The sequence below is a fragment of the Panthera tigris genome, chromosome B1 (assembly GCF_018350195.1).
Source record: "Panthera tigris isolate Pti1 chromosome B1, P.tigris_Pti1_mat1.1, whole genome shotgun sequence".
Classification (NCBI taxonomy): Eukaryota; Metazoa; Chordata; class Mammalia; order Carnivora; family Felidae; genus Panthera; species Panthera tigris.
In genome coordinates, this window is record NC_056663.1 from 137761639 (window position 1) to 137780263 (window position 18625).

The 18625-nt window shown below is 39.5% G+C and overlaps 1 protein-coding gene across 7 annotated transcripts in view; it reads left to right on the forward strand.

The window, feature by feature from the left end:
* The window catches only part of RASGEF1B (RasGEF domain family member 1B), a 648732-nt gene that overhangs the window by 396483 nt on the left and 233624 nt on the right, over nucleotides 1–18625 (forward strand). Inside the window, exon 1 of one of the 7 annotated variants that reach the window (XM_042984293.1) lies at nucleotides 7452–7522. The exons of the other annotated variants lie outside the window; for them this stretch is intronic. The gene's annotated coding sequence lies outside the window, so the exon portion shown is untranslated. Of the gene's footprint in view, nucleotides 1–7451; nucleotides 7523–18625 lie in introns of those variants that run through there. 7 annotated transcript variants of the gene reach the window in all.

Below are 18625 nucleotides of genomic sequence, written 5' to 3' on the forward strand. Positions count from 1 at the left end.
CTTTTGTTCCATTACCAAGGTTCTGTAGCCTTCAGTTATAGGACCCAGGTGCGATTTTGCTAGCAGCTAAATCTGGTCCCTTGATAACTAACCAAAGGCAATGGCTTCCTGCAGAGGCTGCTCTAGACTTGGGCTTGCTGTGTGGTCAGACTACTAATTGCTGCCTGCAACGTTTGTCCCAAATGCCTAGGAATGAAAATATTCTAGTCTAAGACTCTCGTTCTACCTCTCCTGTGAATTTGAAGTTACATATGGATGGTTCTAAAGGGGGCAGGCAAGGTGCCTGAGGTCATAGCTCTTCTCTGGGTCTCACATTCCTCACCAGATAAAGGAGAGGGTTTTCTTAGGTCATTGCCAGCTCTAACACTAAGAGATCACAGTGTCCACATCTTTATCACTGTTTTCCTACCAGTTCCTGCTCAAATCCCATCTGCTTGTGAGGCCTCTTTGACCAGACTCCCCCGCCTCCGTCAAAATTAATCTCTCTCTTTGCAATATCATCTCACCATGTTCCATTATAACCCTCACCGCAGCCTGCTTTGTATTTTCGGCCTTGGATGTGTATCTGTCTGCCTGACTAGACTGTTAAGTCCTGGGTATCAGCGCTGCTCATGTCTTATTTATCTTTCCATTTCTCACAGCGCTTCCTGCACTGCAGGCAGGCACTTGAGAAATGTCTGAGTTGAACAGAACTTCTCACTTGCAGTCACAAGGAAATGATCTGTAAGCAAGAATTTAGGAATACAACAGGTAAAGTCTTAATTCTTATTAACCTCATTAAGAGTGTAGCAATTGAGGAGATAGCTCCTTGCTACCAGACCAAAGTTAATTAAAAGGACAGCTGGCTCCAACAATCCTAGTTCCCTAATGCACTTTTAAAGTTCTATAGCAAACAAGGTTCTTTCAATTCCTGCCAGATTAATGACCCCACAAAGAAGGGGCCTCTACAGATATTCCAGGAATAGCAAGTCTTGGAATCCACTGCGCACAGAGACTGATCAGAAGTCTTTTTCACTCTCCTAAGACAGAAAATTCAAAATGGTATTATTTCAATGCATTCTTCAAAGATTTATTGAGTCCATAGTATGTTCAAGGTTTTGGGGGACATACAAAGCTGAAAACACAATTAGCAAAGTGAGTAAAATGTCAGTTATGGGGTTCAGAGGGAGAAAGCTCATATCTGACTGGACAAATCCAAAAAAGCTTCCTGTACAATGTAGAATTTGAGGATGGCATTCAAAGATAAATGCAATTTAAGTAGATGAGCAGAAGTGAGGAAGTGGGGAACCCTGGAGCATGGATTAATAGTCCAGTTTATTCAGGATAGGGGTTATGTATGTCAGAGCAATGGGAGATAAGACAGGGAAGGTAGAGGGGGTTCATGCTGCGTGGGATATTAGATCCCAACTGGGTGGCTTGTCCTGAAATTGGCAGGCAGTAGGGTGCTAGAAAAGGATTTGATCAAGGGAGTGAATATTTTCAATCAGAGATCAGCAAACTCTGGCCAGTGGGCTACATCCAACCTGTTGTCATGTTTTATTGGAACATGGCTGTGCCCATTTATGTATGTACTGTCTGTGGGTGCCTTTGGGCTACATGGAAGAGTTGAGTGATTGTGAACGAGACATATAGCCATATGGCCCACAGAGCCTCAGCCATTTACTCTCTGACCTTTTATAGAAAAAGTTTGCTGACCCCTGAGGAGCATCACTTGTTCATTCAGCCATTCATTTATTCACTCACATATTGATTAATTCAACAAACGTTCAGCATTTCCTGAGTGCTAGGGATATGCTCTGGTGTGTTTTTTTTTCCCCATTATTTAAAGTTAGATCTTTATTCAAATTGCTCTTCAGGATTATTGACTGAATTTAAATTATTGTGTGATTCATTGATAGACTTGCAGTTTCTTCAAATGCTATGAAAATGTTCATTTTTCAAGCATTCTTAGCTAATCTTTTTGGGGCTAAAGTTCAAGGAATATATATATATATATCAATATATATCAATATATATATATCAATATATATATATGTATATATATATATATCTCAATGATTAGGTACAAAGCAAAAATATAAGATAGTAAAAGTTAAATAATGCAGTGGAAAGGTTATCATATTGTAAGTTAAAGACAGGGAAGCCAGTTATACTATATAGATGGTCCCTAACCTTCAGGTTTGACTCAAGATTTTCCAACTTTACGATGGTGTGAAAGCACAATACACATTTAGTAGATACTGTTCTTTGGATTTTTAATTTTGATCTTTTCCCAGGCTAGTGATATGCCATACTGTACTCTCTTGTGATGCTGGGCAGTGGCAATGAGCCACAGCTCCAAGTTAGCCACGTGATCATGAGAATAAACAGTTGATACACTTATAACCATTCTGTTTCTATACAACCATTCTATTTTTTACTTTCATTGTAGTGTGCAATAAATTACATGAGATAGTCAACACTTTAGTATAAAGTAGGCTTTGTGTTAGATGATTTTGTCCAACTGCAGGCCGTGTCCGTGTTCTGAGCACCTTTAAAGTAAGCTAACCTAAGCTATGATGTCCAGGAGGTTAAGGATAGTAAATGCATTTTCAACTTAATAATAGTTTCAACTTATGATGGTAGGTTGAGAAAGATATGTGTAAGCAAAAATTAATTTGGCCTCCTTATTGATAATGGTATATCTTAACTTTTCCTCTAAGGAAAGGTAACAGTAGAAGGGAAGGTTACAGGCCAGCCTCTCCAAAGCCTCCTGCCCACCCCACGTCTATGCCAACTGTTCCCACCACTTTCTCTGTCACTTCTGTGACTTTGCATGTTGCTATGGAAAGTCGTCCTGTGACTGCATTAGTTTGCTGGGGCTGCTATAACAAATACCATAGGCTGGGTGGCTTCAGAGAAAACAGGAATGTGTTTCCTCATAGTTCTGGAGGCTGGAAGTCTAAGATTAAGGTGGCAGCAAGGTTGATTTAATTTTGGGACCTCTCTCCTTGACGTGTAGATGGCTGTCTTCTCCCTCTGTCTTCACATGGTGCTTTCTCTGTGTGCTCACATTTTCTTTGTGTCCTAATCATCCCTTTTCTCATAAGGAGCCCAGTCATAATTGGATTAGAGCCCATTCTAATGACCTCCTTTTACTTTAATCATCTCTTCAAAGACTCTCTCCAAATACGGGCACATTCCAAATTACTGGAGGTTAGGACTTCAATGTATGAATTTGGAGGGGATAGTGATTCTCTTCCATTTTCCCCATAAGGGAGAACTTTTCCCCCTCAAGTGAATATGAGTAGCGGTAGTGTGTTCCCCATCTAACATTTATGTAATAAGTGAAAAAGCTCATAACGAAAACGTGTGATTATAATTGAATATATAACGTGTGTATTATGTATAGTGCTCTCTGTCTCTTCTGTCTCTATATATCACATTTGGTAATATAAATTTATAACTATATATAACACACGTGCACATATGCACACACATGTTTATTTTTTATTTTTTTTATTTTTTCACACACATATGTTTAAACTCATGTATAAAATCAGAAGACTGAAAGAAAGCATACCAAAATAATAATACTAGTTATCTTTTGGTTGTGAGACTATGGATCCCTTTTTTTCCCTCCATGTTTTAGTATTTATCAAATTGTCTACAATTAATATGAATCACTCTTTATTTTTAAAGTTTATTTGTTTATTTTGAGAGAGAGAGAGAGAGAGCACCAGCAGGGGAGGGGCAGAGAGGGAGGGAGAGAGAGAATCCCAAGCAGGCTCTGTGCTCTCAGCAGAAATCTCACGAATCATGAGATTATGACATGAGCCGAAATCAAGAGTCAAATGCTTAACTGAGCCATCCAGGCACCCCAATATGAATTACTCTTGAAAGAAAAAAAGCACATTTACTGAAATTTAAAAAGTAAATAATTAAATTATGTATCCCTAGACAAGTTATTCATAAGAAAATAACTGGCAGTTTTCATTGGCTCTTTTGGAATAAGTCCTGCCATAGAATTATTGCAAGAATTAGTGAAGCACTTTGAAAAGGAATATTCTAAGAACAAATTACTCTTTCCAGAAACCCGAAAAAAAAAGTCAAATTTGAACCTTGACAGTCTATGAAGAAGTGAAAAATTATCTAATAAGAAAACATTAGAATACCAAACAAGTAAAAATACAAAGTTCTAAACATATTTTAAACTTTATTATCAGAAGGATTATGCTAACACGGCAGTGCTGATTATCTTTGAGACTTGGACTTATGAGTATCTCTTGTTCTCTCATTAATAACATATGACTATGTTTTAGTCATAATCATGTATTACTTTAATAATCAGAAAAGAAAAGTGAGTTCAAGAGCTAGCAAGCTGTGAGACCGACAGAGAGGCTTAATCAGTGTACTGACTCAGTCTTGGGTTTGGTTAGCGTAAGTTTTACCAGCAAGATAAGGAAATTTCTTCCAATAAGAAAGGTAGCAGAATTGAACATTTTTTTTCCAGATTGAGCTTGGTCCCTGACCTGGCTTTGGGCTTAATAATCTGGGGCTTCTTAAAAATGGGTAATGCCCATTGTCGCCACAAAGACATAACGCAAGGTTCACCTGCAGCTGTCTGTGGAATGCAGGCGGTGGGCCTGAGTGATAATGCAACCCACTCATGTTTCCTTTGGCCTGGGTAGTTTTTTAAGAAAATTGAAGATTTACAGTGGGTTCTACTCCTGAAGCCAAGACTACACTGTATGCTAATTTCAGAATTAAAAAAAAAAAAAAAAAGCATGGGACGTCTGGGTGGCTCAGTCAGTTGGGCGTCTGACTCTTGATTTAGGCTCAGGTAGTGATCCCAGGGTTGTGGGATTGAACCCCGCGTTGGGCTCTGCGCAGAGCAGAGAACCCGCTTAAGATTTTCTCTCCCTCCTTCTGCCCCCCTCTTGTGTGCTCTAAAATAAGAAAAAAAATTAATTAATTAAAAAAAATTTTTAAAAGCGAAAAAAGGTAAAAAGAAAATTCAGACTTAGATTAAAAACTTAGGATTCCGGCTTCTAAAGACAGAACACGAAAATATTTGGTGTGCATTCCAGTATGGACACCAGCTCTAGGAAGGTGTAGATGCCACTGGTCCCTGTTATTTCCCCAACATTGGCATAATGTCATGGCTGCAACTCTTCAACACACCTGTGCGGCTCCATTGACTAGTAAGCCGGGCCACGAGCGCCTCATGTTTCAAGAAAAGAGCTCTCCTGGGGAGAGGGGAGGATTCATAAATGTTTGATGTGTACACGTTGGTGTGTTTACTCATGTCAATCACCTGCCTGCCCCTGTAACGATTTGAAGTCATGACCCTTGTGTGGACATTGGGGAAGTTGTGCTGAGAGTATCTCCAAGGGTAATAGAACCCTAAGGAAACAGGTGTCACAGCCCAGGACCAGGCTGGGTGAGACTGAGGGCAAAATTGTCAGGGATACTACATACCTCCCCTGTCATCCTCCCAGAAGTTCTAAGATATTTACCCTGTTGAAAAGCTGTTAGTCAGAGAGGCTTGGTGATGGCATGGAAACAAGGTACTCCCACGTCTCAGTGTCGTAGGAAGCAGGTTTTATTTTTTCCTCATACCGCATATGTCCTTTGTGTGTGACTAGGGACTCTACATTGTGTTCTTTTCACTTTGCCACCTCAGCTGACAAGCAGACGATGCCTGGAACATTGCCAATAGCTGTGGTAGAGGGAATGAGTGATATAGTAAATTGCTCACTGGCTCTCAAAACTCCTGCTTAGAAATAATACGTGTTTCTGCTCACATTTCATGGGGCGGATTAAGTCACATGGCCGTGCCTAACTACAAAGATTATGCCTCACACAGTCCTCCCAAACCCAGAAGTCAGAGAGTCAGAAACGTTTGGTGGATATCATCAAGGACTATGGCATAAACCTCTGGAATCTCTCTTAATTGCTGGTCCTGCAGAAAGAGTTCAAATCATTCTATCTTAAATTGAACTTTAGAAAGGAGTGACTGATAAACATTAACCTGACTGGTCATGTTGACATCTGAGGGATCAGGGACCATGTACTTGGAAATGAACTTCAAGGAGGTGGGCCCTGTTTGTCCAGTAGGAGTTGCTCTGTGGCATGCTGAGTATAGTGAACTTTTAAATAGTTCCTCACCCAAAGCCTTAAACACCATTCCCACTGTGTCAGCACAGCAGAAGAGCAGAAGCTCTTGTTTCTTTCCAGAAATAAAAAATAAAAGATAGATAAAATGAAACTATTATTTTGACCCGTCATTGCTCCCCGTCTCATCCCATCCTCAAAATGACTTTCAGCATATGTGATTTTTGGACATGGCATGATTTGAACGTATTGACAATTTAGTATATTCTTTGAAAGTCCCATGAAGTCTACACAGATATTCTCCAGGTATGTTTGTATAGTGGTAGTGAACGTCTTGCTAAGCATCTAAAATTAGATCATCGAATAACCAAGTATGATTTCAGAAAACTCTCAGAACTTCTATTCACAAAGTCAGTGCACTTGACTGGTTTGCATTTTCCTAAGGGAATGTATCAGTATTGTTCCCTGAAAGATTTTGGTGGGTGTACAGAAGTATTCAAACAGACAACTTATTCTCTCAGGGGGAATTTTAGCTACTGAAAAGATGTATGAGCAGTCATCAAGATTTATACTGCTGTTTATTTTTAAAGTACCTCTGTAGGATGTGTCTTTGTAGTGCGAGGAAGAGGAAGGTTAATTATTGAAAGATTTCAGACAGCAATAGAAATATTTTGCCTAAAAATGTGATTTGAAGCTGGGAGTAGTCTGGTATGACTGGGCATTTATTTTCTTTAATCAAGGAGGGGTGATAAGAAATATTTCTATATATTAATTAAATAGAAGACATAGAAGAAATGGTGGGGGAAATTAATGTTAGAAAAGCTCTATATTACTCACATATGATTTGAAGTTCTTTTGTTTTCATCAAAGACTCAAAAACCTCTTTTGTGGGTCTCTTTATGTTTTACCTACCCTGTTCAAAAGGAGAAATGAAAAATATAGTTAGAATTTCTTCTTAGGAAGATCTTTTCTTCTAAAGTACGTAATCCACAATGACATAATTATTTGATCTCCCCAAGTCAAGATCCATGAAAGACCCAGTCTCAGGGCTCAGAAAGCAAAATCACACAGCTCAATTTGGCCAGTGATCTCATAATATGTGAAAGATCATAGTTTGAGTTGTATGTATCAATGGATTTCTAATGACCGGTTTTGTGTAAGTAGAAACCCTTTGGATTAAGAATAGGAATGATGATGGCCTCGATAAAAGGGACAGGAGAATCAACTGTCCCTTTGGGAGAGTGGGAAGTAACCACCTTGAATGCCAACAAACTCCCCAAAGTCCTCACCTAGTATCCTGGCTTCCTTCAGACTGACTGTTCTCAGACTTTCCTTCCGCAGAGCCGGCTCCCCAGCGGCCTTTCTGCAAGACGTCTGGCAGTCTAGTCCTCTCCAGAGAAAAGCTGTTCATCCCAGGCAGCAGGAGGTTGTATGCCTTCTTTTCACAGCAATAGGTGGCTTGCTTTCAACTAAGGATCACTGAAGGGCCTTGCAAAGAATAAAGAAATACTTGCAGATCATGGAAAACATGTTACCCCATTGTACAGATAGAGAAGCTGAGCCAGAGAGACTTATAACATTTTTTAATTAAAAAAATATTTATGTTTATTTTTGAGACAGAGAGATAGAGAGACAGAGAATGAGCGGGGAGGAGCAGAGAGAGAGGGAGACACAGAATCCAAAGCAGGCTCCAGGCTCCCAGCTGTTAGCACAGAGCCCGACACAGGGCTCAAAACCATGAACCAAGAGATCAGGGCTCGAAACCATGAACCATGAGATCATGACCTGAGCTGAAGTTTGTTGCTTAACTAACTGAGCCATCCAGGCGCCCCAAGACTTAAAAATTTAAAAGGTCATTTTCTCAATTAAAGCAGAAGTCAGAAGGCCTATGTCATGACAGTGATTCTAAAGGACTGATCTGATTAAATCACAATTCATAGGCACTTTTTTTTTTCGTCTTCAAAATCAGCCCTGCAATTAAAACATAATTATGCTTTGCTCTTTTGTGGTACCTTTCACCCAGGGAACAGAAAGTGCTTCACAAACATTAATTAAGCAGCACAACACCCCTGTGAGGAAGGTAGGAATTATCCTGCTCTTAGATGTGGTGACATGGAAACAGAAGAATTTAGAAGCTATCTGTGATTACAGTGGGGATTGTTGTCCAAGTTTCCATATGGTTGAAGTCTCTCTGTAGTCTTATCATTCAGTTAAATGGTCTTTGAAATGCATTAATAATCTTTTGTGGAAAGCATTTTCAACTGCTTGTTGTTATTAGCATTTTATTATTTTTTATCTGTGCTGTTGTGAGTTCTTTTCATTGCATATCTATTTTTAATATTAAGTCAGAGCTCAAGTTACAGGGAAATCTTTGGTATTTTCATTTCTTTCAAATCTGAAAGTCATTTTAAGTGTTTTTATCTTTCAGTAAACTTTTTATTGAACTATACTGAAGTAATACATAGGTAGAGAAAAGTGCAAATATCATAAATATAAGTCTTGGTGAATTTTAACAAAGCAAATATACCAGTGTACCAGCACAGGGCATTAACAGCACCCAGAATCCCCTTGCCTGTGTGCCCACATCCGGTTACTGCCCTCCCAAAGATAACCAATAGTCTGCATTCTCACAACATACATTGGTTTTGTCTATTTTTGTACTTTAGATACATGAATCGTTCTGTAGGTACTCATTTATGTCTTTCTTTCTGTTAAAAAAATTGAGGTAAAAATGACATACAACATTGTAATGGCTTTAGGTGCATAACATAATGGTTTGATAATGTGAACTGATCATCACAATAGGTCTAGTTAGCATCTGTCACCGTACAATATCAATTATACATCATTACACAAAAACAAACAGATCACTACATAGTTACAATTTTTTTTTCTTGTAATGAGAACTTTCAAGATTTAGTCTTAGCAGCTTTCCAATATGCAATATGGTATTATTAATTATAGTCTCTGTGTTGTACAATACAGCCCCATGCCTTATTTATTTTATAACCAGAAGTCTGTATCTGTTGACTTCCTTCACCCATTTTGCCCACCCTTTACTCCCTGACTCTGGCAACCATCAAACTCTTCTCTATATCTATGAGCTTGGTTTTTTTGGTTTTGGGTTTTGTTTTACATTCCATATACAAGCAAGATCATAAGACATTTGTGTTTCTCTGACTTATTTCACTTAGCATAATGTCCTCAAGAGCCATCCATGTTGCTGCAAATGGCAAGATTTCCTTTTGTAGGGCTGAACAATAGTTCGCCATTGTGTGTGTGTGTGTGTGTGTGTGTGTGTGTGTGTGTGTGTGTGTATGTGAAATATTTGTAACGTTTCCTTTATCCATTCATCTATCAATGGATACTTAAGTTGTTTCCATATCTTGGCTATTATAAAATGATGCTTCAGTGAACATGGAGGTACATATATCTTTTTGAGTTTATGTTTTTGTTTTCTTTGGATAATTACCCAGAAGTAGAATTGCTGGATCTTATGTCTTCTTTCATTAAGCATTATGTTTGTGAGATTCATCCTTGTTGTTGCCTGCCATTATAGTGAGTTCATTTTCATTGCTATAGAGTAATTCAGTTGTTTAAATACACCACAATTTCTTTATTCTACTGTTGATGAACAATTGGCTTTTTTTTTTTTTCCAGTTTGGGATGATTTGAGTATTCTTTTTAAAAGTATGTTGTGGCGCCTGGGTGGGTCAGTTGGTTGAGCGACCGGCTTCGGCTCAGGTCATGATCTCGCGGTCTGTGAGTTCAAGCCCCGAGTCGGGCTCTGTGCTGACAGCTCGGAGCCTGGGCCTGCTTCAGATTCTGTGTCTCCCTCTCTCTCTGCCCCTCCCCCACTCATGCTCTGTCTCTCTCTGTCTCAGAAATAAATAAACATTAAATTTCAAAAAAATAAATAAATAAAAAATAAAAGTATGTTGTTATGCACTTTCTTCTTGAATTAGGTTGAAGTAAGTAAAAGTTATTCTTTTCATTTATCATGGAGGCATTGAGACAAAAGAATGATGTGTACTAACAAGTTACTAAATGTTATTCGTATAAAGAGGATTGAAAGCCTTAACCTGTTTCCCAGTTGTAGAACAGGAATAATTAACATTTTTCTCTAAACCTGAAAATATCACCTGCCTTATTGGTTGGTTAAGTTCAAAAGAGGCAGCTTAGAGAAGTAAAAAGAGCTCAGGTGGCAGGTAAACCTGAGTGTGAATTCTCACTCTACCACTTACTGTGTGACCTTAGCCAGCTCATTCAATGGCACGTTTCTTAGCCATCGAATGGTCTCTAGGTGGGGCACCTGGATGGTTCAGTCAGCAGAGCATGTGACTCTTTAAAAATTTTTTTTAATGTTTATTTATTTTTGAGACAGAGAGTGACAGAATGTGAGCAGTGGAGGGGCACAGAGAGAGGGAGACACAGAATCCGAACGAAGCAGGCTCCAGGCTCTGAGCTGTCAGCACAGAGTCTGACACGGGGCTCAAACTCACGAACCATGAGACCATGACCTGAGCCGAAGTTGGACGCTCAGCCAACTGAGCCATCTAGGCTCCCCAGGGCATGCAGCTCTTGATCTTGGGGTTGTGAGTTTGAGCCTCACATTGGGTGGAGAAATTACTAAGAAAAAAAAAAATCTTGAAAAAAATGGTCGGTGGGTTTGTTCAAAGATTTGAAACTAAATACATAGCACTCAGTGGGAACAAAGTGAATGGCATATATTATTAGGTATTTTCTGACCCAGCGTGACTCTTCAGTCCTACCAAATGTTAGTCTGACTTGGTTTATAGTTTTGGATTATTAAGAATACTTACTTGAAAAATTCAATAAATAAGTGTACAGTGAGTATAGAGACATCTATTTTCAAAGAGAACTCTAATAGTAAAGGGAATTTCAACATTAAGGATTTCTGTATTTCTTTTTTGAGATATATTAATGAACATAGAGTGGCCAATTGATTCATTCCTGGTCTCTAGAAGAGTTTATCATACTTTATCATATAATAAAAGAGCAGATCAAATATCATCACAGACATACTCTGTAAACAGCTTGATTTAATATATGGTTTAGGTTTGGAAAATTGCTTGGCTGTAAGGTCAGATTTCGGTGAAAGTGGAAACTTGGGCAGCAAATTGCTATGGAACTTTGTGTTTGTTGGATCCTAGATCAAGTAGCTTCATGTTAAATGATATTTTAGAAATGATAACAGTTGTCACAAATTGGATGGGAGGGGTGGATTTTTTTTTAATTCATCTGATTCTCATGTGGCTGGTTGCCAATTAAACACATTTTACATTATTTTTGAGTTTCTACGGGAGAATCATGTATCTGAATCACTGCTTTGTCCTATTCTACCTTTTCCCATCTGAGGAAATGGTACCCCGTTGCTCAGGCCAGAGCCTGAATGTTCTTGACTTCTCATTCTACCCAGACCTATCTAAATCAACAATTCCTGCCAGTTCCTCCTCCTTAATATTTTGTGAATCCACCCACTTCTGTCTATCTTCCTGCCACAACCATAGTCTAGTCTGCCAGCATCGCCCGCCTGGATCATTTCAGGAACCTTATACCTCATCTTCCAGCATCCATTTTCCCTCTTTTGCAATACTATCCCGATGTTGTAGCTACAAGTTAGCTTTCCAAACAAAACAGAGCAGTTCCGTTTTCTGCTTTAGCCCTTTTAATAGTTTCACACTGAGTTTAAGGTAAAGTCTATACTCCTCAACTCAGCCTAGAAAACAGTCCTTGTTTCCTTTGCTGCCCTGCCCCAGAGATTGCAGACTGCAGTCACATAGGCCTTTTTCCTGGTCCTTGAATGCACTGTGTTCCTCCTTCGCATGCTTCTCTCTATACCCTTTCTTTTCCTTGCAAACGCCTACTCGTTCTTCAGGTCTCAGATTTAGTATGTTTTTGTTTTGTTTTATTTTGTTTTGAGGCAAACATCCCGTGACTCCATCCATTAAATTATTGGTTCCCTCCATTGTTTACTTTTGTAGCACCTTCTACTTGTATTTATAATACTGTTCATACTTAGAATTTTGCATTTAATGCTTACTAATAGTCTATAAGCTTTATGAGAGTAGGGATTCTATCTACTTTGTTTACTTATGTGTCCCTATTACTAAGTCCTCAATAAACCTTTATTGACTGATTCAGTCATGTATTTCTATAGGTTTGGATTAGATTTGTTAGTACCTCCAAAGGAAACAGTGGACCCATTTTTATCTCTTCACAAATGTGGAAGTGATTATTTTAAGACAGTTCAGGAAATTGTCCATGTTGTTTGTGAAACTAAAGATAGAAAACTCTGCAAAAGGAATTATAAAGGCTTTATGCTGAAACTGCTGTTTTTCTTGATTTATTTTGTTTTCAGTAGATAGGCCTTAACTTCACAATATAATTTAAAGAACAACAACAAAATACAATGCGTACGGTCTTTGATATCACAGTAACACTATGCAGCAGGAAAGTTCCCCACAGGAACTCCCTTTCCAGTCTAAGTTTTCTAAGCTTTTAATTACTTCTCTTCTCCATGTGCAGCAAGACCATCTGAAAGCTCAGAGATGATGCCTCTTTGCCTCCTGCTACATCAGCTGAGTGCAGTGTTCGTTCCTCAGAGTGGAACATGGGAGCCATTTCACTTACATCACCTAAGGATTTTACTACAAGTGCAGATTCCTGCTTTTCTCAGAAACCTGCAAATTAAAGTCTCTGGTGGATGAGGCCCAAGGAACTACATCTTTAATAAGACTCCAGGGTTTCAAAATTATTGGGCTAGTGCCTAGTCATTACGTGTTAGGAACTGACAATAGGCATGTATGGTACTAACTTGGAGGAACACAGAAATACAATCTCTGTCTACCTTTGTCACTAAGGCTCCCCGTGTTAGCTTTAACCTTGAAATAAGCCTGAATCTCTAGCATGATAGAGCTCATAGAGACACAGTGAAAAAGACCTTAAAAGACCATTTGGTTACGTTTTGTGCTTCAGGCATATTTATACCCAAACTACCTGGGATTGTTAATGGCCTTTTCCCTTACTGGAGATGTTTCAGGGCAGAGAACCCATTAAAGTATCTTGGGTTTTTCACTGACTCTATCAGATCATCTTAGGTGATCTTCTTGTAACTCTAAAACCTTTTGGCTTTACTTAACTAAGGTCCATTTCTTCTTGTTTGGTACCTTGTAAATGTAGAGAACAACTAACATGGTCACATTCTTAAAATACTTACATACAGACACCCCATTATTCACTAGGACTAATGCTGAACGGTACCCTAAATACAGACTCATTGAGTTGGAAGCCATCTTAAACACTACTTAAGTTGAACATTCTAATTTTACAGACATGTAAACAAATGTAGGGATTAGATGTCATTCAGCTATACATCTGATGGATTTATGAATATATTTCAATACCTCAAATTAATTTTTATCTTGAGTAGTATTTTCCCATGGTGTGGTTGGAAAGCATCCGGTCCATCTAAATTCGAATCTGCTTTTAAATCCTTCTCTATCACCTACTACTACCTGTATGATTTCAGCACCTTATTTGACACACTTGAGCTTCATTTTCATAACATTGCACCATATATGAAGATAAAATCTACTTTTGTATAATCATATTGAGAACTAAATGAGATAACACATAATGCCTGGCACATAGTAGATGCTCAGTTAAAAATTCATGTTGTTGGTGCAACTTTTTTTTTCTTTTAGTAGGTTCCATGCCCAACATGGGGCTTGAACTCACAACTCTGAGATTAAGAGTCACATGCTGTACTGACTGAACCAGCCAGGCACCCCAGTGCAATTTTTGGAAGGCAGTGTTGCAACATGTATCAAAATATATGATATGTATACCCTGTGACTTGGCAATTCCAGTCAACATAGTGAAATCAAGCACCACATGCAGAGTTTGGAAATCTACAAAGCAGCTGGCTATTACAGGGCTTTAGTTACATAGTTGGTAAAGGCTTATTTCCTCAAAGGAGAATCTCCAGTAAAATCTTGATACAACCCAAACCACCTCCTACAGTGATGCTGTCTTCTTCTTTTTTTAATGTTTATTTATGAGAGAGAGAGAGAGAGAGAGAGAGAGAGAGAGAGAGAGAGAGACACCTGCATGAGCGGGGGAGGGGCAGAGCAAGAGAGGAACATAGAATCTGAAGGAGGCTCCAGGCTCTGAGCTGTCAGCAGAGAGCTCAAAGCAGGGCTCAAACTTTCAAGCTGTGAGGTCATGACCTGAGCCACCCAGGCGCCCTATGCTTTCTTTCTTTCTTTCTTTTTTTGTGATGCTGTCTTCTGACAACTTTCTAGAAAAAGTTAACTGCACCTACATTGGTCATAAGAAAAATAATCATGATTAAAAGGAGTTCATAGTTTACTTAGTGTATATTTTCTACCAACCCTAAGTTTACTCACTGAATCTTTGCCATAACTCCGATGTAGATAACAATATTATCCATATTTTAGAGCGATTAAGTAACATACGCATCCTGTGGGGGAGCTGTGGAGTGGAAGCTTTGTCACACGGTTAATGATTGAATCAGGATGAGACAAGCTAGTTTGATTCCAGAGCCAAGTATCCAAATCCGTAAATCTTATTGGTAGAGATTTAACAAAAATTACTGTGAGTGCCCATCGCAGACTTTCTGAGGCACAAAGGTGTAAAGCAGGTAGAGTTAAAAACAACTGTTGGGGTGCCTGAGTGGCTCAGTTGGTTAAGCGTTGGACTCTTGATTTGGGCTCAGGTCATGATCTCACGGTTTTGATAGATCCTCACTGCTGGGCTCTGTGCTAGCCACAGGTAGCCTACTTGGGATTCTCTCTCTCTGCCCCTCCCCCACTCGTGCTCTCTCTGTCTCTCTCAGAATAAACAAACTTTAAAAAAATATCAACTGTCAAAACCATTATGCTTTCCTGTCTTTCCATGCCCTCCTATGTTGTCTGCTTATTAAAAAGAAAATATACTACCATACATGTGATTCCCTTAATAACAATAATCAATTACTGTGCTCTTATTTTTACCCACCAAACTCTTTACACAGTCTTTGAATTGCCTCAGGGAGTGGGGTCCTCGTTTGAAAGACCTTGATGAAGAGACCTAATTAGGTACAGATGTCCTTGAACACTTGTTTTACTTACTAATGGTTGGGTGTAGATTTCCTTCTTTTCCCTGGTCAAGGAAGCTGAGGTTCTGAGGCAGCCACAGACTGCAACATAAATATGGGGAGGAAGGGAGGGGAAATCTTGGGAAACTCAAAGACCTGATATTTCCCAGACATGCCCCAATCTGCTTTTGACCTTACTCCAGAAGGTGTGGTTTCCACAACAGTGTAGGTAACGTAATGGGACCCCTCTAAAGCAGGTCCGCCTGACACCGTAGACTTTCCTTTCTTGTAGCCTGGGATTCTCCTCTTTGGTTCTAGTTGCTAAGGGCTGAGAGAGGGACTGGTGCTTGGACCGCACACTGCAGGGGCATACCTCCTTTCTCCACCGCAGCTCCGGTCTCAACACTGCTTCCTTCCCCACCAATATCACCGGGCTGGGTGGGGACAATTTGTGCCCCAGGTCATATGTGCCATTTACAAGTGCTCATTAATTATATCCTCCTATACTACTTGTAACTAGCCTTTCCTGGTGAGTAAACCGAGAGCTAAAACAGCTTCTCTTTACATTTGGCTGCAGAAAATACTGAGAAAGATTTGGGAGGTGAGAGAATCTGCCCGAAGCAGCACGGGGGTGCACACAGAGCCAGCCAGAACTCAATTCTGAGCGTTTCCAATCTATTAGGCAAGATTACCTCCCAGTTTGCTGTGTGGGCCGCCTCATTCTCCTGACCTGGTTATCTCCTGACCTGAGTTTTCTTTTTTGAGACGAACAACAAGGTTAGAAGAAGGGTCAGCCGTCTGGGTGACTTGGCAATGGCTTCCATTAGGACTGCTTCCTTTCTCCATAATGATGCAATTCAATCTCACAGTTTAAATGCTTGTCCCAAAATATTTCAAAATGTGAAATGCATACGAGCCAAATGACAAAAATGTTTTTTTAAAACAACAAAAACATGGGCTTCTTGTCATCCACCACACTGGCTGTTTCTGTGTCTGTTCAGTCAGTAAATTATTCTGTCTGATCTTCATTTCTGATGATATCCAGATGGTCTAAAAGTCAATCTTTTCTGCAAAGGAGAAATTCTCTGTGAAAAGTCGGTAGCCTTTATGTTCAGCTGGTGTGGATAGGAATTAAACGGAATGACACAGGACTGTCTGTACCCAATTAATACTAATTGATATTTAAACAGTTACAGTGCCTATATAGTCAACCTGAGGCTGGATTTAATTATTGTTCTGAAGTCTTAAAAGGAAAGTATATTTTTCCCCCAAATGATAGATCATTTTTGTGAAAGCCAAAATTGCTAATGTTAACTTTTCTTTTTTTCTATTTCTCTCAAATCTTCTGGAATTAAAATACTGTTTTGATGGGTTCAGAGACATTCTATAGTCAACTTACCACAGGTAGACTCAGAGAGTTTAAAAAGGGTTGTGGTGTGTTTAAGGCTTATTCTGTTTGCTTTTAAATGTAACCTTAAAATGGTTAATAATAGCACAATGCTAATATAATTTTGAAGTCACTATCGTTTATCAAACTTCTAAAATTTTTTTTAATGTTTATTTATCTTTGAGAGAGAGAGAGAGAGAGAGAGAGAGGGAGAGAGAGCATGAACAGGGGAGGGGCAGAGAGAGAGGGAGACACAGAACCAGAAGCAGGCTCCAGGCTCTGAGCTGTCAGCCCAGAGCCTGATGGGGATCTCGAACCCACAAACCATGAGATCATGACCTGAGCCGAAGCAGATGCTCAGCCAACTGAGCCACCCAGGCATCCTTCATTTATCAGACTTCTAAAACAAAATGCTAATTTTCTTTTTCAGAATGAAAATATCAATATTAGCTTGTATTTATTGGGTCTCTATACTAAGCACTATGGTAGATACTTTTTTTTTGTTATCTCAGTTCTTTTTAGAACCCAGAAGGTGGACATGATTATCCATATTTTATGGACATAGAAACAGAAGCACAAAATATATCAGTAACTTCCCCAAATTGCAAAGGTTATAAGAATAGGAACCCAGGAGTGTTAGACTGAAAATCTAGCACTCTCCACTTCTGCAAGATAATTTACCAAATTAAAACCCCCACAGACTATGTTCGTATACAACAAATGAAAGGTAAGCTTTGGTACATGGTTGCTCATTACTGCTAGAAGCCAATGGAAATAGGTGACACTTCACTGCCCCTTTTCCCACACATAGATGTGTTCATATCAGGTTCTAGAATACCACTTACTGATTTTCTTACCGGCTGGATTAGGGGAGAGAACCCTACATAATTGTACATTATATGGCAGATACTTAGATACAGAACTTTGGAAATGCTTTTAGTTGTGAAAACCCAATAAAGAAGTATTAGGATTTGAGAAACACTCTGGGAAGTGGGGAGAAAACCGCAAAATGGATGTTGCCATACAAAGACCAGATATTCAAAGAATATAAAAACTCCCACGTTTCCCTTGTTATCTCCATCTTTCCCTTTCCCAGCCAATCCATCTCTCTTTGCTTTTGTTTTTATTCTCACTGTCATGCTTTGCGATTATAAACAGCTTTCTTCTCTAACTCACCCGAAAGATGTAACCGCCATCCGCCAATGTGAGAGCTCTCACCATGAGTGTAAATGAAGGTGGCCATGGGCACCAGTGTGGGCTTGGAAGCGGCTGCCTGGACAGTGACTCCTCAGAGTGTGCTTTGTGAACCAGCAGCCCTTGGCAATACCTGGGAGTCTGTTAGAAATCTCAGGCACTATCCCAGACCTAAAGAATCAGAATGCACCTTTTAACAAGAGCCTCAGGAAATTTACATACATAGTAAGTCTGAGAAACACAGACCTAGGAGAGTCTTTAGGTCTTTCCCTCCAGAGTAGATTTACTGCTCTGAAGAGGAAAGGAATCACTGAAGAACACCAGTTCTGGGTTCTTTCTCAAATTAGCTATGGTTAGGACCAGGGCTGTCTTGTGGGTGGGGAAACGTGTCACTGCAGGGAGCAGGACAAACCTGCATAGGTGAAGTGTCTGGTGCAAATTCTGGTTGCCATTTGACTACACCGTTGATGAGGTTGTCACAAAGCCAGTCCTCTGCAGCCTGAGTTCTTGTGGCTGCTACTTTAATTCCCGATTAACAGGTACACACACAGACACCCATGCACACACGTGCACTGCCACCCACATCAAAAATAGCCATGTATGCACCTAAAGAAAAGGGAAGAGAGAAATTCAAATCTATTATATGCCTACTTGCCAGCATTGCGGCAGGTGCTTTTATCCTAAAGACTAGACAGCATGCAGAAGAAAATCAGGTCTTTGTGAGCACACATTCAATTACGAGCCAAACTTCATTAAGCAGAACCTTTGCACATTAAAGAGATCTATAACTGGTATTTTTAATGATGACCTCATTAAATGATTAAATT